Source organism: Prosopis cineraria, unplaced genomic scaffold, assembly GCF_029017545.1.
Source record: "Prosopis cineraria cultivar Desert tree isolate PC_DT_omini unplaced genomic scaffold, ASM2901754v1 PC4, whole genome shotgun sequence".
Classification (NCBI taxonomy): Eukaryota; Viridiplantae; Streptophyta; class Magnoliopsida; order Fabales; family Fabaceae; genus Prosopis; species Prosopis cineraria.
This window is the reverse complement of record NW_026555335.1, coordinates 6,082,226-6,089,197: the sequence shown is the minus strand read 5'-3', so window position 1 is coordinate 6,089,197 and position 6,972 is coordinate 6,082,226. Positions and strand designations below refer to the sequence as shown.

General features: G+C 35.8%; 1 pseudogene; it reads right to left on the bottom strand.

Moving 5' to 3' along the window:
* Positions 1-2,101: 2,101 nt before the first annotated feature.
* LOC129308414 (oligouridylate-binding protein 1-like) lies at positions 2,102-6,524 on the bottom strand (annotated as a pseudogene).
* Positions 6,525-6,972: the final 448 nt, after the last annotated feature.

The following is a 6,972-nucleotide window of genomic DNA, read 5'->3' as shown; positions in this document are numbered from 1 at the left end:
CTGAAATCAATAGAAACTGAGTCAAGTCCAGAATGCCACATGCTCCGCGTAGAAAAAAAAAAATCAACCAAAACTGAAATCCTGCAGAATTCATTTGTTACTAGGCATGAGAAATTAAAGGTATCTTGTGAGAGGTCTTAAAACGTAATAAATGACAGCATGTAAAAAGGACGACGGAAAGTTGAAGGAGGGAAGGGAAGAGGATGATGAGAAGGGGAAGTGAGTGGTGGTGGGGTCTGATGGATGAAAGCAAGAAAGTGGAGTGAGATGGGGAATCCACTAACAAGTGATGAACCCAAAATTCGGATGTAAAGAAAGAAAGAATTAAAATTGGGAATGCGTGAGGGCTCCACATATACACATACTTTTGCTCACAATTTTTTTTTTTTTTTTGGCTTTTGTATTCTTGTGTTGGGGACATCTATCTACCCCCTCTCCACTTGCTCACGTTTATTAGATTTCTACTTCCATCACTTTCATGGCTCTCTCTTCCCCCCACTAGAGGGCAATTTAAATTGACTCGTTTGATCTAAGATGCTGTTTTGATTTCAACGTACCCATTATTTCCAATGAATAGTACTACTTTATATAATTTTGGTTATTGGTTGCTATACATATGTGATAAGTGTTTCCAGAAATTATCACTTCAACTGATTTTACAAGTTTCTTTCCCATCCAGTTCTACTTATTGATACACAAAATAAGATTGTAGCAACTAGAGATACACAAGGCCCACACCCTCCTTTTTCTTTCTAATCAGGATCCAGTTTTTTAAGCTAGGATATTGAAATAACCAACTCTATTTGTTTTCCAATTTATTTTATTTTATTTTTGTGTGTACCCACCGTCACCCACGCACAGTGAATTAAATCTTATTTATTTTATGGAGTGAATTTTCCTCCCATGTTGATATAGTGAGTTTGTGTGCACTAGCTTGACAAAGCGGTGTGGTAGTCTGCAGTTTGATGCTATACAGAAACATTATGCAGTTTTAAATAACTAAATACCAGTTTGTGTCTCACGAGATCAAGTATTACTCTTTTAAATAGTAAACGCGATCTTCTGTGATTAAAGAAAATGAATATAGTTGTTCAAGTTCAATACATAAGGTACAATTATAGTTCAACACGTTTCATGAGTGGTGATTTTATTCGCTGCACCTGCAGGATTTTAATACAAAATAAAAATTAGCCCAAGAAGCTGCTTAGTGCTTATTCATAAATAAAGTTCCTTTTAATTTACTTTTCTACTTTTTTGTTGCACGTCAAAATTTGATCTCTCGCACAAGCACTGAGTTTTCCAGTAATAATATGAGCCGACTTTATTACTGATGAAGTCTATATTACACATGAATGAGAACATCTTTTCAATAATTTTTATCAGTTTCATTAGTTAATCGGGATTATAAATACATGAATTTATATAATTAGAACATACACACAAAATTTGACGAGGGGCAAAATTCCTTTTTCCTCTTGTCAAATTTTAAAGCTCCTTTATTATTTTCCGGATAAGAAAAACTACTCTGAAAATCCTAAATTATGGAAGTACTCTATTTTCTTTTCCATGGATGTGATTAGGATTTTTTTAGGGGGCATGAAAATGAAGAACTTATATTCAAAACTTCAAAAATCAACTTATATCAGTTGAGGGGCTAGTTCAAGAATTTTAGATGAAATTTTTATATAAAAAATAATAAGTTATAAGATAAGTATGTGGAACTCATTTATTATTAAGATGCACTCCCCACTTAAAAAATAGAAGGCATTTTTAACTTCTAAACCTAAAAGCGTCTCATTTTGTAAGGGGATATATTCTGCGTGGTATATTTTACTAATTAAAAACCTTGATGTCCTGTTACAATTCCTAGTAATAAATGCTAATGGGTCAAAATCAAGGAGGGCTATAAAGTCTCCTTAGTGTGGTCCTCCATGGTTGTTTCTGCCCTGTCTTCTCGTGAGAAAGCATACTTCACAATGAAGGAGCAGGAAAAAGCACGTCTCATTCAATTAAATAAGAAAAACCCACTCAATTGAAAAAACAAAATGTGTAGTTTTTCTTTTCTTTCTTTCTTTTTTTTTTTTTTCAAGTCTACACTATCTGTCATTAAAGTGTAATATGCATTGCAAGAAGGCAAGGGAGAAAGACCAAAGCATCCGAAATATCTATTTACAGTGGACTGCGGTCAGTGAATGGTGAGAATACGCAAAACGCAACATCTACGCAAACCAACAGCAACAGATATGTATATTGCAGCTTCACAAAAGGATAGGACAATAAAAGAACCACATGGACACCAGGTGAAGAAGCGATTTAACATAGAGAAGATCCATAACTCTTACTGATAGTACATAAGGTGCTGTGTGCTGGCAACACTTGGGTACATGGCTGCCTGCTTCAGGGCTTGCTGAGTCTGCTGGACGAGGGCCTGCGATGCACCCATTTTGGTCAAAGCCAATTGTCGTTGAAATGCCACGAGATTAGAGGCCGAGAAGCCTGCCATACGTGCAGCAGTAGGTGGGGGAAGAGGGGTAGATACTGTTCCTGGGGGTGTAGGCTTGCTACCCCATGAGCACTGCAGCCATATCAATCAAATATTTAACAATATCATTTGGCTATAAGTTATAACATAGCACTAATAGGAGATAAATGCTGTTAACCAGAAATATCATGATACCTTGACAGGTTCACCAAAGAGAATCCCTGCATTACCCCTCTGTATAGCAAGACCTGCTTCGGCATGTGTACTTTATCTCACAAATCCAAAGCCTTTATCACTTTGAATCGAACATCTTCAGTTGCTCCAGCACCAAGGGCGTAAAAATGACGGTGTAGATCAAGATAACTAACCTGCAAGCAATTTCACTGCCTGTGAGAACAGTAGTAATTTTAAATGTAAGAAGAAAATCGGGATCAGCAAGGCTTTAACATCCCATTCACTCAAGCACTATTTGGATAAAAGATACAAGTCAGCCTAGATCAAGCAAAAAAATTTTGGGTGGTTAGCAGTACAACAGCCAGTGGTCCTGCATAACTTCGTAAGCTTACAATTCTTGCACACAGCAATTGAAACATAATTGGGAAACACTGTCCAATCAAGCACTCATCAAAACATATCTATAAATTTAAAAGGCAAAAAAAAAAAAAGATTAAAGCCAAAAATTATCAGAAAATGATATCATTCAATGCCTCAAGCAAAATTGGCTTCTTAGAAGCAGAAAATAAAGACTAACAAGGTAAACATTAGCAGATTATAACAATAGTAAAGTAACCCTTGCCTTTGGAGCAAGATTGCCAGCATAGACGGTGGTATATTGAGGATTCTTCTCAGGAGATTCATCATTGATATTTTGATGGCCTTCTTCTGCACAGTCCAACAGCCAAATAACCATGAAAGCAAAGGAGAAAGACCACAAATATCAGGTCTCTAGAACCAATGATTGGACCAATTATATTTTTAAATTATAGGTTTACAAAACAACATCAATCTAGTATATACATAAAGATAAACTGAAAACTTAAAGAAAAAACAATTTATTTATACATCCCATTGTAAATCCATTGATAGTCAAAGTAACTTTCATGATCAACAATGAAAGGTTTAAAACTGATTTCATAACTTATAAGGACAGTGGACAAGGGACCATTTCTGCCAGAAATCATGAACTCTAAAGCAAACTGCAAACACTATGAACATCCAATGGAAATACGAATCAGAATTCCAGCACAAGCTCAACACAAGTTCCATTCGTCAGCTCCTAAACACTTTTGGAATCTGAATCCTGTTTGTCATCATTTGAATTAGCTCCCTTTTGTGGCTCAGTTACAACGGATCTGTCCACTTCCAAGCCACTTTCCTGATATGAAAGGGAAAGACAACAGATTCACATACATTTGAAGCTGCTAATGTAATAAACTATCACTTATGAACTTAATATCCAATCAAACCACCACCATACCGAAAGCATTGAAGTTAAATATTTCAATATGGAATAAGAATCACATCAAATTCCATATACATCTTATCTAACTGGAGGGCAGCAGAAAATCCAAAACACATTCAAGGATGTTGCACAATATGGAATTGTAAATTGAAATTGAAATTATCTTTACAGCTTGTGAAGTGCGAACAATAAAGCAAATGATTGTAGGTTCTAAAATACCTCTAGCATATGCAGTTAACCGATAAACTCACATTGAAGTCATCTTACCACTTGAATCAGTTATAGCACTTTGGACATTCTGATCAGCACAAAAAAGGGGGGAAACCTATCATTAGCACTGCAAGTACATAAAACACCAAGGATGATAATAAAAAAGGAACAAATAGAACATAATTAAAAAATTCCATGCATGTTGGTTAGAAAAAGAAACAAAACCAAATCCGTGGGAGTGGCCTGTCTTGCGATTCCACATAACCATTGCATCTCTGCAAACATTAAGCCATAAGTGTCATAAAGATATGAAATAAATTGAGACACGTATCCAGGAGCAAGCACAAGAGGCAAGCAAAATTTATAAGGGCACAGAAATAGACTTACAAACAACTAGGATATCCAGAGAAGCAAGCATACAATACAGCGTCAGTAACTTCAGGACTAAGATCACCAACAAAAATATTATAGTGACCTGAATCCAAATGAAGGAAAAAGGGTAAAAATGCCATTCCGCAAAATAAATATAATGCACAATACAATGTTGGAGGAGAGAGAAAAAGAACAGAAAATGCAAAACCTGATGTATCCTCCCTCTGACTACTAGCATATGCCCAATTAACTTTGATAGCCTGACCAAAACTATAATAAAGTATTAGAATCTGAAACTAGGAAAAGTTGTACCAGGATTCAATATAAAGTTTATACTCACATTTGCCTCCCATTTAAAGTTATAATAGCAAGTGCAGCTGACCTGTAATCAAAATAATCCACAAATCCATAGGATGACTGCAGAAAACAATACAAAGCAGACCACCATAAGATTACAAGAAGCACAAGTATGGTAGCGTATCGAATTTTGGACTGAAAACATCCTCCTTTGTTAATACATAAAAAACTCTAAAATAAATTACCGTTTATTGTTCTTGTTCTTTCCTGATTGAACAGATAGCTATTACATTGTAAGAGAGGCTAAGTAGACGACCTTCTCTTTCCTAATGAGCTTGCATCCTTCAAGAGGACCGGTACTGAAAAAAACCTCTTGAAGAAGGGATTCTGTAACCTGAGGTTGAAGGTTGCCAATATATCTGCCTCACCTCAAATTCTGACAAAGAATTTCAAAATACAAATGCAAATACAACCCGCTCCATTGTTTGTAAGCTCAATGAAAAAACAAATATGGTAACTCTCTCCCCATTGTTTGCCCATTATAATGCCATTAACAGAGGGGGCTTTGGGGTGAGGATGGAATTTCCAATACTATCTTTATGAAATTAAAACAAAAGAAGAGAACTGTGGAGCGGGTTAACAGAAGAAATGAAGGGGGTTTCCTTATTCAAACGAGCTGAAAACATGGTGTGTGAGATCAGACCAATCCTAATCCACCCCATCCTATCACCTTCTAAACAACCAACAGTCATTAAGATGCCAAACACACCCCCCCTCCTTCCCAATCAAAGCCTTAGAGAAAAAATGAATACATAAACAAAAATGCAGTAACAAGAAATAAATTATGAACAATTTGCAGTAAAATTTGTCTCATTCAACAAAATCGACAATTTAACAGACAAGACATCAACGAGAAGACAAATAAATATAAATAAAGAAACAACACTTTAGGAAAAAGCATAAAATGAAAGGGAATGTTTAAATAACACTCACACACTACAGCATGTACTAGAATCAAAGCCAGGAGGCAGATTGCAACAGAAGATTGGTTCTATCTGCAAAATAAAAATATTGAAAACAAGGAAAAGATGAGGAAAGAAATCCGAAGAGCAAGAAAATCCACTCCCCTCACGGGCATCTAATCTAATCGAGGAAAATGCCATTACATAACAAAAGAACTTTCTTGACAATACAATAATATATTTAATCGATACTATATGAAAGCGGCAGGGAAAACAAGAAAGTACTGGATAACCATAATAAATTTTACAAGATGTTCAACTTCAGGAATAACAAAGGACAGAGTCGCTACGTCGGACAAGTAATTGAAAACTTTCCTTAAAAAAAAGGGAAGGGGGGGGGGGGAGGCCTCACAGTCCCAACAGGTCAACAAGCAAGTCCTCAGTTGACTAGAAACGCCCTCTGTCCAAAGATACAATTTTAACTTCACGAGGTTAAATGTATCGATTCTGCTGCACAAATTATACAGCTAAACATGAAAATGTTTGGACAGAACGATTCGCTTATTTAAAAAAGTACAAATAAGTACAAAGTGGAAACGGAGCTGCCAGCAAGACTCGTGAAGGATAAGTTATAAATGATGGGTATAAAAGGAAAGCGAGATTGTGAACAAAGAATGGCCAAGAGAAGAACCTGAGGAGCTGCAAGAATGCCAGGGTGGTGGTAGAGAGGCTGCTGCATCTTGAAACGCAATGTGGAAAACGTAATGTGAAACCAATCTAGTGCTACGGTTCCGGAAGAAAAAGGAAGGAAGTGAACAAAAGGAAATGAACGAGAAAATTGAAAATGTAAAATATGTATTTTGCAACTTGGAGGGAGAGGGAGAGAGGAAACTGGAAAGCCTATATGAAGTTATTAACCAGTTCGAATTTGATTGAAAAATACTCCCCCCCCCCTCCCCCCCTCTTTTCTGAGTAATCTGCAACGGAAACGATCAGCTACTTTAATGCCCCGTTTGGTATAATTAAATAGTTTCTGATGAAAATCAGAATTGAAATAGAATTAAATTTTAAAAATATATATATTATTTTTATTTGGTATGTAAGACAGGAAATGAAATTATGCTTAGAAGACAAAAATACTTAAAAAAATTAAAATCAAAATTAAAATCTATTAATATTGTGATTTA